Below are 17,033 nucleotides of genomic sequence, written 5' to 3' on the forward strand. Positions count from 1 at the left end.
GCGGTGCTAACCACGACCGCGGCTGGCCGGATACAGGTCGAGCCAAGCTTGGATGGGATGGGCCTACCAGCACCGCCACCCTTGTCGGAGAGTTTGGACCCCGAAGCCCCGGCAAATAATCGACAGGTTATGGACTTGCAGTTGCAGATGCTCCACACCAACGAGATGCTGCGCACCTTCATGAACCAGATGGCCCGAGTTGGGCTGATGGGTCAACCGCTGGCCGCGCCCCCTCCAGCTCCGGTCCACGCAGAGAGGAACTTACAGCAAAATGGTGGCCGACATAGGGCCGAGCCTAACCGAGCCGCATCCTCACACCCATCTCGTCAGAAGACTCCACCTCCACGCCCTAGCAGAGGCGCTCGGTGGGATGAGCAAGAGCATCGCCCAAGCCCGCGAGCAGGGCAGGAAATCAAACCAGCCGGCTCGATAGCAAGGAGGTCGATATTTTTTGGGCGGCTCAGAGAGGACGAACAGCCGAGAAGAGTCCGAGAACAAGGGAAAGAACCGAATGAACGACGCGCTGCGAGACAAGGAGAAGGACCTCGTCATAACCCCCGGCGTCAAGGCTCGCCCGCCCGAGAAGAACAGCAAGGGAGCCCCCGTGGGTCCAACTTCCAGGAGGAAAGAAGAACAAGAAAGGATGGCGAGGACCGAGCTGACCAGAATGGCCGACCACAACGGGATGGCTGACTGTACCGACCATGGGTCGAGGAGCCAGTTGGCCGAGCACCTGAAACCGAGCTGGAGAGGGGGCTACGAGACTTGGCGGAGCAAGTGGAGGGGTTGAAGAAACAAGCGACCCCGGACGCCTATTCGTTGGTCGGGCGACACCCATATCCTCCCGAGATCATGACCGCGCCACTACCAAACGGGTTCAAACCTCCCCCATTCGACCGATATGATGGGACGACCGACCAGACCGATCACATCAACTACTTTAATGCGATGATGATCATGTACGGGGGAACCGAGATCGTTTCTTGTCGAGCCTTCCCCGCATCCCTCAAGGGTGCGGCGACCTCATGGTTCTCCTGGTTGCCGCCGAACTCAATAAAAACTTCGCTCAACTCTGTTGAGCATTCGTCATGCGCTTCCAGAGTAGTATGAAACACAAGAAGACCACGGTCAACCTCCTCAGCGTGAAGCAAAGGCCCGACGAATCGATCCGAGCATTCGTCTCCTGCTTCAACAAAGAATCCTTAGATATCAAGGATTTGGATGAGGCCACGGCCCATACGGCTATGAGCAATGGATTGGCCGACATGGACCTCATCAAGGACTTGGCCCGGAAGCCGACCAGAAACCTGGCCGAGCTCTTAGAAAGATGCAATGAATTTGCAAATATGGCTGAGGTCCTCCAGGCTCGGAAGGGAAATGAAGGCCGGCCCGATAAGAAAAGGCCGACAACAGAAGACCGTAGGGAAGATAAACGGCCCAGGACGGATCGCCGAGCTGACAGGTCGGATCGAGCTCGGAGCCCCGACTACACCCCACTGAACACCTCGCGCAAGGAGATCTTGATGCAAATACAGGACGGGGGGTACATCTGTCGACCCCGACCGATGCAAGCGGGGTCATCTCGGAATCCCAACAAATATTGTCAGTTCCACAAGGACACCGGTCACGACACCGAGGATTATTATCAGCTGAAAAGAGAAATTGAAGAGCTGATAAAAGCGGGCCATTTGAAGCGATATGTCAAAGGAGACCGAGAAGAGCGTGGAGGTCGGCGGCCTGAAGAACGAGATCAAAGAAGAGCCGAGCCTAGGGCTGAAAACAGGCGAGTCGAACGAGATGATGATAAAGTCCGAGCCGAGAAGAAAGAGGATGGATCCGGGCCAAGCAGTGACAAGGGGGCTCCCATATACACTATCTTCGGGGGGCCCGGACAAGAGACTACTCGAAAGGCTAAGGCAAACGCGCGGTTCATTGGAGTGGCCGAGATGCCCACCAAGAGACTCAAATCAGCGGCGACGATCTCCTTCACCAAAGCCAACCTCGAAGGTATAAGTTTACCTCATGATGATGCTTTAGTGGTGCAAGTAGAAATTGCGAACAGACCCGTCCACCGTGTGTTGGTTGATACTGGCTCATTCGTGGACCTTATGTCACTAGAAGCATACCGATAATTTGGCTTCAGCGACGAAGCGCTCAAGCCAGAAGGCACCTTACTTCACGGGTTCTCGGGAGCTGCCGCAACCATCAAAGGCTCAATCGACCTGCTGGTCACGATGGGGCAAGCTCCATGCCAGGCGACGATTTAAGTCAAATTCATGGTGGTACGGTCGGCAGTGGCTTTCAACGCCATACTCGGCCGTCCTTCATTGACCACTCTCCAAGCCATCATCTCCCCGACACACTTCAAGATGAAGTTCCCCACCGAGAACGGTGTCGACGAGGTCTGAGGCGACCAGAAGAAGGCCCGGGAGTGCTATGCTACTTTCGTCAAGCAAAACAAGGGTAATATCCGAGGAATGGCAATGTGCGTCGAGCATCTCCCCGAGGATCAGCGGGATGAGCTTGTCGAGAGGAGAGGACGACCCGTGGAAGACCTGACCCCATTTCATCTCAGCGAAGATGACCCGGCAAAGGTGGTCCAGGTCGAATCTTTACTAAATGAAAATCAAAGGAATCAGCTCAGAGTTTTCTTGAAGGCGAACACCGATGTCTTTGCCTGGTCGACTGCCGACATGACGGGCATACCCAGACATATAGCTGAGCACCGACTCCACATAGATCCAGGTCGAAAACCAATCCGGCAGAAGAGAAGGAACTACGCACTTGATCGACAAACCGCGATCAAAGAAGAGGTGGAGAAGCTTCGCCGATCAGGGTTCATCCGAGAAGAAAAATTCTCGACCTGGTTGGCTAACGTCGTCATGGTCCCCAAACCGAACGGGAAATGGAGAATGTGTGTCAACTACACCGATCTCAACAAGGCTTGTCCAAAAGATGAGTACCCACTACCTCGGATTGACCTCTTGATCGACGCCACGGCAGGTCACGAGATGCTGAGTTTCATGGACGCGTACTCCGGGTACAACCAAATCATGATGCATGAGGAGGACGAGTCATACACGGCATTCCGAACTGACCAAGAAAATTTCTGCTACAAGGTCATGCCGTTTGGATTGAAGAACGCCGGAGCGACATACCAGCGCCTCGTGAACTATATATTCTGCGGGCAGATCAGAAGGAACATGGAAGTCTACGTGGATGACATGTTGGTAAAAAGTTTGAAGGCCGAACACCACTTGGCCGACTTGGAAGAAGCCTTTGGCGTATTAAGGAAGAACAAAATGAAGCTGAACCCCGCCAAATATGCATTCGGCGTGACTTCGGGAAAGTTTCTCGGCTTCATGGTCTCTATCAGAGGCATCGAAGCCAATCCAACAAAAATCAGGGCCATCCAAGAGATGAGCCCACCAAGGACGATCCGAGAAGTACAGAGGCTAAACGGACGAGTGGCGGCGTTGGCACGATTCATGTCGAGATCTGGAGACAAGTGCCTACCATTCTTTAAGGCCCTTAAGAATATTCAGAACCCAAAGGACTTCATTTGGTCGGACGAATGCCAGAAAGCTTTTGAAGAGCTGAAGGAATATTTGGAGAACCCGCCTCTTCTCAGTCGACCCGAACCAAAAGAGGAGCTCCAAGTCTACTTAGCCGCTACCCCTGCAGCGGTCAGCGCGGTGTTGATCAGGGAAGAGAGTCGAACTCAAAGACCCATATACTACATCAGCCACATTCTTGTTGATGCCGAGACAAGGTACTCCGGGTTCGAGAAAGTAGCGTTTGCTCTTGTTACGGCCGCAAGAAAACTAAGGCCGTACTTCCAAGCTCATCCGATCGCGGTACTGACCGACCAGCCACTCAAGAAGGTATTGTGCAAACCCGATGTTTCGAGACGGCTGATTACCTGGGTGGTCGAGCTAAGTGAATACGATATAAGCTATCGTCCGAGGACGGTGATAAAAGGACAAGCCCTTGCCGACTTCATCGCCGAATGCACAGGGCCCGACCTTGAGGTCGGGGAGGAAAAGATAGTAGAAGAGGTTGGGGCCACGACCGACCTGACTTGGACCGTGAATGTCGACAGCTCAAGGAACTCCGGAGGAAGCGGGGCCGGCCTGATACTGGTAAGCCCCGAAGGGTTTCTGATCCAATATGCCCTGAGGTTCAAGTTTCCCGCCTAGAACAACGAGGCTGAGTATGAAGCCCTTCTAGCTAGGCTTCGAGTCAGCAAAGCAATGGGCATAAAGCAGTTGAAGGTCGAGGAGACTCCCAACTCGTGGTCAACCAGGTCAATGGAGACTATGAAGCGAAAGACGAAAGGATGATAGCTTACCTGAGCTGAGCCCGAGATCTGATTTCCGAACTCGAGCACTTTGAGATGACTCGAATACCGAGAAAAGAAATTGCCGCGGCTGACTCCCTGTCCAGGTTGGCCGAGGCCGACCTCTAATATCTGAACCGGTCAGTGTACATAGAAATCTCGGAGAAGCCCTCCTTACAAGAAGAAAGCGTAAAGCACATTGAAGAGGACGGGCCGACCTGGTTGGACCCCATTGTCAACTACTTGGAGAATAACTTGCTCCCGGAGAACCGAGACGAAGCGAGAAAGGTCAAGATCCGAGCTGCCAAGTACGCCATGATTGACGGAGTGCTCTTCAAAAGAGCAATCTTGGCCCCTCTTCTCCGATGCCTTGTACCAAAGGGGGCCGAGTACGCATTGGCCGAGGTGCATGAGGGAATATGCGGGAGTCACATGGGTGGCCGAGCTCTTGCATACAAGATACTTCGGCAGGGATTCTATTGGCCAAGAATGCAAGAAGAGGCCATGAGGTATGTGAAGATGTGCGAGAAGTGTCAACTGTTTGCACCAATCCCAAGCCGACCAGCAACAAAGTTGACTTCAATGCTGAGCCCAATCCCATTCGCTATGTGGGGAATGGACATTCTCAGATATTTCACCCCGGCATCGGGGAACAGAAAGTATGTGGTAGTGGCGATCGATTACTTCACCAAGTGGGTCGAGGCTGAGCCCCTTGCCACCATCACCGAGAAGAACATGGAGAAATTCTTTCGAGACAAGGTCATCTACCGGTTTGGATTACCGAAAGTGCTCATCACTGATAATGGCACCCAATTCAACAACCCGGCCTTTCGAGAGTTCTGCGAACACTTCTACATTGACTTCCGACCCGTCTCAGTAGCTCATCCGCAAGCAAATGGACAAGTAGAAGTGTCCAATCGAACATTACTCGTCGGCATTAAGAGAAGGTTAGATGAGGCCAAAGGGAGATGGGTGGAAGAACTCCCAAGTGTCCTATGGGCATATCGGACGATAGTAAGAACTCCAACCGGGGAGAGTCCTTTTCGCCTCGCTTATGGGACCGAAGCCCTCGCCCCGGATGAAATTATGGCCTCATCGTACCGAGTGCTCAACTTCGATGAGAAGACCTATGAAGATGGACTGAGAGCCAACCTTGACTTCCTCGATGAAGTTCGAGAAAATGCCCTACTTCGGAACGCGGCATACCAACAGAGGACGGTAAAGTACTATGACTCAAGAGTAAAAGAGCGGCACTTCCGTCAAGGGGACCTTGTTCTTAGAAAGCTTAGCGCATCCCAGCCGAGGCAACAAGGAAAGTTAGCACCAAATTGGGAAGGCCTGTACATAGTCTCCAAGCAAATTCGCCCTGGCACGTATCGCTTGCAGACTCCGAGGGGCAAGAAGGTACCGAGACCTTGGAACTCGGAAAATTTGAAGAAGTTTTTCCAATAACTGATAATGCTTGTATTTGGCTTCAGCTCTGACTTTTGATTCAATAAAGTCTTTCTCCACCACTTAACGTACTTGCAAGCTCCTAAATTAAAGTCGTAAGATCGGTTCTCATAAACCTGGCCGACCTCAAAGACCGACCCTCATAGGTCGGCAGCCAAGTCATAAGACCGGTTCTCATAAACCTAGCCGACCTCAAAGACTGACCCTCATAGGTCGGCAGCCAAGTCGTAAGACCGGTTCTCATAAACCTGGCCGACCTCAAAGACCGACCCTCATAGGTCGACAGCCAAGTCGTAAGACCGATTCTCATAAACCTGGCCGACCGTAAAGACCGACCCTCCTAGGTCAGCAGCCAAGTCGTAAGACCGGTTCTCATAAACGTGGCCGACCTCAAAGACCGACCCTCATAGGTTGGCAGCCAAGTCGTAAGACCGGCCCTCATAGACCCGGCCGACCTCTCAAGAGCAAACATCCCCCTTTTTGGCCAAGCCTAACAAAGTTCAAAACTAAGCTAAGGCATAAAGCTCGGCCAGGAAGGATGCTCGGTCACGCATCCGTTTGTATGATAGCCTGTCCAATCGGACCAAAGGGAACGACGAATTAACCAACTAAGGCGAGGATCACATTGACCTCGGGCATGGCATGGCAGCCGCTAACCACATGAGGCATGGGTAAAAAAGAGACAAGTTCCTAAGCTCGGCTAGCAAAATGACTCGGTAGTTCGACCACAAATAGAACAGAGTACACAAGGAAAAGAAGGTCAAGAGCGCCGAGCTAAAACACTTAGACAAATTCTAGCAAAAATAAATTTTTTCATTCATTGTAATCTGACTGATCGGCATGGTTACAAGATGGGCAGTCCGGCCCAAAAAAAATAAATTTTACACCTCAATCTCCTCGGCGTTGGACTTGGAGGCGACCTCGGCGGTGTCCACGGCAGTAGGCTCGGCAGAAGGGTCTTTTGATCCAGCATCTAGAGGGAAGATGTCGGCCTGAATAGGCTCCTCAAAGGGCAGAGCCTGGGTGACCTCAGCTCCCTCCTCATCTCCCAACTCCCCGGCGAAGGTAGTCGCGTCATCATCAAACCGGGAGAGATTGAGATTAGGGTACATCGCCTTGATCTCGGCCAAAAGCTCAGCTCGGCCTGCCTCGAAACCTTCGGCGTAGGGAGGCTTCCTGATCTCATGGCACACGTCATTATACTCCTCTGATTGGAGATAGTCGCTGACCGCCTCGACCTGGGCCGTGGCGAGATCTTCCTTGGCCTTCTCCCTAACCTCGGCAAGCTGAGCCTGTAGAGCTCAGACCTTCTCTCTCTGCCTGACCACCTCGGCCTGAGAACTCTCCACCTCGGCCTCAGCAGCAGTGAGCTTCTCTTGGGTCTCTCGACGCCTCTGAACGGCATCCTGGGCATCCTGATAGGCCTTCTTGCATTGAACGCCCAAGGAATGGTTCTCGGTCAGGAGCCGCTCAAAGCGAAGCATGGTTTCCACCGCCTTGGCGAAGCCCTGCAAAAAAGCATGAGAACAAAAATCAAGATAGGCTACACAGATCATATCTAATCGCAAGAGCCGACCAGGAAACTTACCATGTTAAAATCTTGGAACAGAGTGGAGAGGAGCTCGGGGTCAGACAGCGCCTCGAGTTTCTCCTTGTCGGTTGGAAGCCGACCTGCATCCAGCCATTCTTTGGCATGTGCGACCGACGTCAATGCCGAGTCCCCTGGAAAGAGGCACCAGGTCGGCCTCACAGGAATGTTGCTGGCCGAGGCCCTCCCCAAGACGTATCGGGAGATGTTGGTGGGCGAAGCCACGGACGGAAGACCACCAGTCGTCAGATTGACCGAGAGCTTCTGACGCTTGATGTCTCTCGGCGGGCTCCTCTCGCCTTTTATGCCTTTCATCTTCCTCGGGGACCCCGCTGGGCCCGTATTCTTCTCTACCTCAAGGCCGACCACAGCGTCTGACGGCCCCGGCATCACGGCCTTGCCCTTGGGGGCTTTGGAAGACTCGCCCCGGGACTTCTTCTCAATATTCTTCTTCCTTCGATCTGCCAGGGTCTCGGCCCTTAGCCGAGCTGTATCCATTGGGGGAATGTGGCCAACCACTGCAAGAGAAATCGAGAACATAAAAAATAGTAGTAGAAACAAAAAAGAAGACTAAGTCAAGGGGTCAGCTCGGACCACAGAGACGGGCTCGGGTCGGGCTCCTACCAGGGGTCATATGCCACCTCTGAAGAAACCCCTCATCCTGAAGCTGGAGGACATCGAAGGGCGGACGCTGGAGGATCAGGTCAAGCAAGGTCATCTCGTTCTCGGTCAGGGGTAGTACCCTATTGACGTAATTCAGGTTCATCTCCTTCCACTCGGTTCGGAGAGGGCTGTTGGGAATGGAAGCGAAGAAAAAACGAGGCTTCCAATACTTATTAAAGGTCGGCGTGTCGACCAGAAATTTATGGCCGACCAGAGCCGTACTCTTCCCCGATCGACGACAGAAATAGTACCACCCCTTCTCGAGAGACTTCTTCAAGAAGAAGAGCAGAGAGAAAAGTGCCACGCTCGCACCTTGGCCCATCTCGCAGAATAAGGCGTAGAAGCCATAAACGGCCAGCCAAGAGTTTGGCACCAGCAGACCAGGAGACAGGTGGAAGTGGTCCAAGATCTGGTCCACCAGGCCGAGAACAGGGAGCCTGAACGGATACTTGAAGGGCGTCTCGTACAAAGCCACCTCGCTGGGCCTGATGAAGCAGGCCATCTCCCCGGGGTTGGGAACTCAGAGCTGAATGTCCTCGGGGATGGCATAGGTCGTCCTCAGATAGTCGAGGTTGGCCTCCGTGATCGTGCTTGGAATGGTGCCGACACTACCTTCCTCGGGCTCAGGGGCGTCAGCGGACGAGCTGACCGAGCCAACCCCCACCTCGGACGAATCTCCCTCACTTGATTCCTCATCGGATGAGGATGACCCAGGGTTCTCGGCTCAGTCTGTGGCGATTGGGTGGGCCGCGTGGTCAAACTCCAAGAGTAACGGAGGCTCGGCCACCTCGGCCTGACGAAGCTCCATTATATCGGGCTCATCCAAGGTCGAGCCCAATAGGTCTATGGTGGGAGAGCGAGCGGGGAGCTCTTGGCTCGGACTCGCGCCCTCTGCCGCCCCGGCGAACAGCTCGCCCATAGGACTACTACCAACTGACATACTGGGCGGAGATGACTTACTGGTTGAAGATGAGCTAAGGGTGAGCTGAGCGCGAACGAAGCAAAGGCCGAGCTGATCACGAATAAGTAAACACTGAGCGCTACCGAGCTGAAGAATCCAAGCTTGCCGAGAAGTCAATAACTTAGAGCAGTGAGGAATGAATAGTTAGGAGTTGCCTATTTATAATCCTTGGGTTTTAATGATCCAATGGCCGATCAGAGCTCAGCATGGTTCAACGGCCCAGATCAAAGGATGTTTCGAATTCCCGAGCCTGCCATAATGACTCTGCTGACATGGCACTGACACCCAACCGTCAGAACGTGTAACGTCAAATTCGCGGCAAAAAATAAGCTCGGCTCGACCACAAAAATTTTCCAGACAAGCAGTCCAGGAAATTTCACTCATTAGTGCCGAGCCGACTCCTGATGAGTGGGGGGGCCTGTGATGAGGCATAAAACACCCCTCCTATCAAAGGCTGTCACATGGCCGACCCGACCTCAGTCCGAGAACCTAGTTGGGCCAAGCAGGAGATCTGGCCGACCCCATCTCCGATAAGTCATCCGACAGAGCCAGACTCAAGCTAGCCAGCCGGTGGCTGAGGCCGAGCTCATACAGGTCAGCCATAGACTCCTGGCCGAGCTTACGACCGAGACCAACCTCTCGGGCCGACCTCCCTTGCCGACCTCCTCTGCCGACCCCCAGGGCCGACCTCCGAGGATGAAGCCCTCCTCCACTGAAGCTACCATAGCACCCCACCGGGGACCTCCGGGCCACGTCAGCACATCCCGAGAATCACGGGATAGGGATCGAACCACGATCCCAGCACAACACGGAATCGCACTCTACATGGACTCTTACCTTAATAAAAGTCCGACCCCAAAAATAGCTCTCCACTCCGCTATACGCGGGAGAACCTTCCGAAAGAAGGACTCCTACCATACTAGGATTCTCCCAATCGCCTCATCTCCTCCTCACTCTATAAATACCCAGGTATGGAACACCATCGAGGATCTGGCTTTTTACGACGCAGTTACGCTGTTGTATTGGAGACCTGACTTGAGCATCGGAGAGTCCTAGGTCGGGGCCATACCGGTTCTCTTGTGCTCATCGCTTGGTTTTTGCAGGTTCATTCGTGGGCGAATCGAGCATCGGAGGTTTTCACACGCAACACTAACCACCATTCCCGTGAATCATGATAACCTCTTCACCCATTTACATACATAAAACAATGCATATATGGGGAAAAGAATCAATCAAAACTCATCTACATTGCTTTAACTCTGAAAGGGGACTTTTTAAATCTAGAAAAAGTAAAGATTTTTAATTTGCTGGGACCTAGCCTTGACCATTTCGACCGTTTCCCTCTGGTTTTGGTCAAAACTGGACCGAAATGGTCAAAACTGGGACGAAACAAGGGATTTTTAAAAGTTCCATGTTAACTCATCTCGGAACCTGTCGAAACCGAGTTGTCTCGACGATTTCGATAGGTTTCGACCGAGTTTTGATTCCATGTTGTGCACTCCCAAATTCGTGTAGGGATGGCTGGGTCGATCCAGATCGTCCAAGATTGTTGTCTTTGCATCGACGATGGGTGTAAAGTCAAAGTAAGGACCAGTAGAATGGGGGCAGGTGTTTTATTGCCTTAGGAGTGGTTTCTTGGGGCTTAAGGGAGCCAAGATTTAGATCCAAGGAGCCAAAAATAGGCTTAGTCGCGAAAGGAATCGAGAACGGGGCTAAACATGGCAAGTTTGGACTTCTCGGATTTGCAGAGATTTGACATTGAAATTTCTCGAGTCAAGATTGAAGTGGGGTATGGTCCACATCGAGTTGCTGTTGATGATCAGGACTCGACATCGAGGGTTGGTGTTTGGATGTCGAATGTCATTGTCTGAATGTCGAAGTAGGATAGATATTAGAGATATTTTGTTCGACAGTGAAAGGGTATGGCTCGATGTCGATGGCAAGCGGGTTCAATGTCGATTCAGGGCCTTTGAGTGTCGATCCAGGTTCCAGTGTTGACAAGGATGGTATGGGTTGCTTGGGCCAGGCTGGTTCCAAGAGGTCTGGGTCAAAGGCTATCCTTTCCAGGGGTTCTTGGAGGGCTTGGAGGCTTTGGTTTGGGCTCCGGCAAGGGGATAGACGATTGGTATATGGATTCGGGCAGTAAATACTGACGTTACATCCACAAATACACCGACTCTAGGTCTTGGAGGGTGCTCATCATCATTATGGGAAACCTCCGGGGGGGGAAGACAAAATGAAGTGTCTACACCCACTTCGATGTCAACTCGGACAATTTCACTATTGAATGTCTGCAAATCCGAGAAGCCAAAACTTGTCATTTTTCTCTCCGATTTTGTTTCTTTCGTGACCAAGCCTATTTTTGGCACCTTTGATCTCAATCTTGGCTCCCTTATAGCGTGTTTGGTTGGAGGTGTCGACGGAATCAGATTTGACAGAATCCAGATTTGATATTTTTTATCGTGTTTGGTTTCTCGGAACACGGTTCCATGTTGGAATCCAAGAATCCACCGGAGTCCATTTTTTATTCTAAAATGAATCCAGGTTTCATGACCTTGGTATTTAAAGAGTGGATTCTAGCGGATTCTAACTATTGAGACTAACTCTAATCTCTCTCAAGTTCCTCTCTCACACAAACCCTTCTCTAAGCTCTTGGCGCACATCTGCAACTGCTCTGCGATTCCGTTGTAAGGCAAATCGATCTTGAAAGAAGGTCCTTCTCTAGCGGTGAAACAACTCTTCCTTCTTGAGCTCAAGCTCAACTTTCGGAGAATCTTTCATTTAGGTTGCGTTATCGTAAGGGTCGAACGAAGAGAAGAGGAATTTTACCAGTAACTCTCCATCAGCTTCTGTGACCTCGAGCTACCACCTTACGGTTAGTCAAATGAAGGGAAAAGAGAAGCAACGCAAGCCTCGGCTGTAGTGAAAGAGATTTGCTACCATCTGCATCTTGTTCAACGTAAGCAGGTAATCTCCTTTCTTCTTCTTCTTCTGAACAGGACTCCATTAGAAGGCGTCTTTTTTAATTTTTCCATCATATTGTAAACCCTAGCTTCGATTCATTGGAACAAAAAAAATCTAATATAGGGTTTTAAAAAATCAAAAGGGAGTGCAATTTGTTGCTCAACTCCTCTATCGGAGGCCTAAAACTGAATTCTCAGCTTCAATCGTAAATTAGTACTCAGTGGTGATGTTCATACTTGTATGGATGTGGTTGTTCTCCTTCCTAAGCTTAGCTGGTTGTGTTTTTGTTGATCTGGTGCTTGCTTATAAGAGTTTAATTGAAATGGCTCGGCTATAGAAATGCAATATTTGCTTTGCTGGGTTTTGTGTCGAATCATCTCTTTCTACTCATGGTCTCTGTCCTACCACCGTTTCAACTCAGACTTCAATTATGACATTTTTTATCAATATTTTTAGTAGCCCCTTCATCTCCGGCAGAGTCCTCCTTTGTTTCAGCCTTTGAGGATTTAAAAGGAGGAATGCTATTTGTTCTACCAACTTAGCTCCCACATGGCTGAATCATTTAAAGGCACCATCCCTCATAGTTTTGCCAAATGATATACCTGGACTCAGAGTCATAAAATCTAGATATGGTTAGCCCTAGACTTTGTCTTCTTTTTTTTTTTAGATTGTAGTTGTTGCCACGATGAAGTTCTGGGTTAATGTTAGAGAACAATAATACACCTACAGAAATCCAGAATCACAATGACCAAAGTAATAGAATATATGGACATAATTAAAACTGAGGTATGGAACTGATATTAAAATTGAGAGATGGTCTCTTAGGGCTGAATATATACCAGTATAGCTTATTTTTAGTGTAATTGTAGTTAGATACTATTTCCTACTGCATATTTTGGATTTTCTAAGAGGTCTTTAAGGATCCATTTTCAATGTTTGGTGGTATAATGCAATTGATGTGAAGCCCCTGCCGTGATTACCACATGGCTAAAGGTCCAAGCAGTGAGTTGGGCAAAAGTTCTAGCTTTATAGTGGCTAATCAAGGAGAGGACTGACCTCAATGGGGAAAGATGGAAACCCATCTGAAAAGTGCCTTGTTTTCTGTAGAGAGTTATCAGGTGTTCTGTTTGAGTTTTAATTGTTGTTAGATTACTATTTGGGAGTCTTGTAAAAAAGTGTCTTTAGTAGTGTAGGTTTTATGATATTTGGAGAAATTTTTTATTTGTACATCTCTTTTAGTTGCAGTTTGGATTTCTTAAGGTAGCAAAAAATGCCAACACTACACAGCTAGGAAAATGCGTTTTTTGGGGTTAAAAAAATAATATTTGAATTCTAATGAAGATGAAATGATCACCTAGGTGTAAATAAAGTTTTAGAATGGCAATAGTGACTTGCTGAAACTAGGTTCCTCAAGAATCAGTGGATCTAGCCTACATATGCTATTAACTGATGAAGATCTCATCTGTGTGACCCAAGTTGATCTACAAGCCTTGGAAGAGGGCCGCAAAGAGTCTAACAGTGATTCTCAGATTTGCATTCCTATTTACACTATCTCATCCATCTCCGGCTATTCTCTGACTAGGATTGAACACTGTTTGGATTGGTATTCCATAGGTCAAAATTTTCATAGTAGTTGATCTTATCTTGAGGAGACACTACATTAAGCAATTTTAGTGATTCAACTGAACAAAGATGGAATATTGTGAATCACTTGTTCATTTATTTCTACTGCTCTTACATTGGTCTCATTTCTTGGAGAAATTTGGAATGTCATGTCCTCTTGGTCCATTCCTATCAGTCTTGAGAGCTCATTAGACTAGAAAGCATTATACAATCAGTCTTGGAATGTCATGTCATCTTAGTTAGTGGCTCTATTTGTTGTTGATTAAATTCCAAGCTCCACTTGATGGGTCTTTAGCTCAAATTGGTAGAGCACTTGGAACATGAGCATGTTCCAGGGATGGTGGTTCAAATCCACTAAGGCCCTTTTTATTTAGCTGTTCATAGCATAGTCAGTTATGACACTAATCCACACAAGAACCCAAATTTAATGGCATCTTTGAAATTTGACAAAAATTTTATACGTATGTACTTAAATTAAATGGATATGGATTTTTTTACCATATATAGAGATCTCTGTTGTTTGAAAATGCCGGTACTATGAGTTTTGCTTTGTTGAAGAAACATAACACCACTTAGTGCTAATTTTGAAATTTTTATGGATACATGAAAAATTAGGAAAGACTTTCTTTTGAGAATTTTAATTCAATATTTTGGTTATCTTATTTTTTATAAAGTCATATTAAATGTATGCATATGTTGTATAACAAAACAAGGTTAAAATATTTTTTTAGACAAAATTCAAGTAGAATCCAAGTGACAGACTCAGGGTAACCAAACAGTTTTTTATATGGATTTAGGATGAATCCAACTAACAGATTCAGGGTAACCAAACAGTTTTTTTCTCAACTACGAATCCACCTGAACTAGATTCGTATGAAGTTGATCCAAAATCAGAATCTGACTCCTCAGAAACCTCCAACCAAACACGTCATTAGGCCCCAAGAAACCCCTCCTAAGGCAAGAAAACACTTGCCCCCATTCCATTGGCTCTTACCTTGACCTTACACCCACCGTCGATACAAAGACCCATCCTTTGGACGATCCAGATCAACCTTGGCATCCCTACACGAATTTGGGAGTGCACACACCCCTTTACATCTATAAATACACCCCTCTCACGTTGAAGAGGGTCTCTAGTCCAATTGCCCATTGTTTGGAGCTTACTTACCCCAAGCTTAACTCCCCCTCAAGAGCTTTGAGTCTCTAGCCTTTGGCCCTTCATTTAGCCTTAGCCTATTGCCTCTCCCACATCTTGAGTGTTGTAATCTCCCACTTAAAACTTCAAGATCCAAGTCTAAAGACATCCATCCGGTGATCTCCGCTTGACAACGAAGTGTTCGCATACAAAGAGACAAGAGAAGCCACCACAAGCGACGATACTTGCTCAACGTACAAATCTCCCGAGTTACAAAAAGGTAACCTCCACACCTCTGAATTGGTCATCTTCAAACTAGGTAGGTTTTATCTCACTTTTTAGTTTTCTTTAATTTACGTTGTTTTCATTTTTATTTTGTTTTTCATCTTCGGAGGAAAGTTATCCCATCTCTCTAGATAGTGATCACTTACACTCGTTTTCTTATTTTCTTTTATGTTTTACTCACCTCCATGAATGCATCTTTCCATGATCCTCATCCCCTGTAGTCTAAGACTCCCTCATGCATACACACCATGCACACATGCTTCCATGCTTTATTTTCAATTTTCAGGTATCTCCATGCACATGCATTAAACTATCATCGTTGTTCTCATTCATTCGTCTCATCCTATTTAGAATAGTGTCAGTCATGCTTAGGTCATCAGGGTTTTGAGTCCTTTATTTTAGTTCCCGTATACAAACCCTTGCTCTGTAGCCGAACCTCCGAGTATGTGTTTCTACACCTCCCCTATATTTTACTTTCTTGCAGTCATTCTTGCATTTCACATTCTTTGCCCCAAAGCATGTTATACCATTATTGATTAGGCCATTATTTATACATTTATTTTCATTTATTTGTGCATTTTAATTCCATATCTATGATTAATAGTAGCTACATAATGTGATTTTCTCACATTTGCAGGTTACATGGTCATGCGCATAAAAGATGCTGAATGGAAGGATTTGATGTAATCTAGACGCCAGTCTACCTATGGACCGACTCACATGTGATCAAGGGCGAGATGGAAAGAAGTTTCACTGAAGACCCAAGGGCATTGAAGAGATTTCACCTTAAATTAGAAGTTTGACCAAGAAATTGGGCAACAAAGAAGAATCGGCCAAGGGAAGATTTGCGCAAGTTTGAGAGGAGAAATAAGAAAGGAGAAGAAATGAAGGAAAAAAAATCCTATCTCTCCCACACAGTTTTTCCCTCCTAGTGGGACCCACTCTCTCCTATCTAAAATAAGGAAACCCAAAACCTACTGCCCTCCTCTCCTTCTCTCCTTTTTTCGTATATATACTACCCCACAGCCCCCTACTAAAGGGATTGGAACTCTCCACAAAAACCAGCACTGAAACCCAATGCCTCCTCATTCTCCTTTTCTCTTTATTTTTTTTTTTTAATTCTTTAGCTTAGTTTATTTTTCTCCATTAGACCGATTGTTTAGGATTTATTTTTATTTTGAATTGTAATTGGAGCTTTGAATTTACCTTGTAATTGGAGCATCAATATGGGCTGTAATTGAAGCTTACTTAGAGCTTTGGATTGGAGTTTGGATTCGAAAGTTTGGATTATTTCATGTGAGTTCATTCAGTAACGTTGTTCTCTCTCTCTCTTTATTTTCATTGAGTTCCATGTCTTGTTTCTTTTTATTTTATTGTTGTTCCCTCTTCATCATGGTTAACTAAATCACCCAACTTGGGGATTGGATGAAATCATGAGAGAAGAGTGACTTGTGATTAATTGGTTCCCATTAATTAACTTCCATGCAACCAAAATTAAATTGCAAAGTTTTAAATCATTCATGCCATTGATTCCAATCGTATGCGTAATTGTTAACTTCCAATCTAGTCTTGCTTGCAATCTTTTATGCAATGTGTGTTATGAATTACTCATAGGATATATTTGGTTTAGAGACACGTATCTTCTATTGACCTATTTCATGCATGCAATTTAGGGATCAATTTGATTACTGGTTTCTTAGATTTCATGGTGGATTCCAATTCCTAGGTTGTTTTTTTCTCATATCATATCACTTTGTTTAATTTAGTTCTAATTGCATTCTATTTTTGCTAGTTTAATTTGCTTAGTTTTACTTCCATTGTTTTTGCATTATTGTTAGCCTAGTTTAATTTAATTTGTGACAATCCCTGTAACGCCCCCAAAATCACCCTAGCGATTTAGGGACATTGACGGTCCACAAGATCGTTTATGTCAAGGAGATATGAACCGGAGTAGAACCAAAACACAAACACATGTCTAAAATATATAGATTAAAACTTCAACTAAAGTAGGGTAGTTAAACTA

This window comes from Telopea speciosissima, chromosome 4 (assembly GCF_018873765.1).
Source record: "Telopea speciosissima isolate NSW1024214 ecotype Mountain lineage chromosome 4, Tspe_v1, whole genome shotgun sequence".
Classification (NCBI taxonomy): Eukaryota; Viridiplantae; Streptophyta; class Magnoliopsida; order Proteales; family Proteaceae; genus Telopea; species Telopea speciosissima.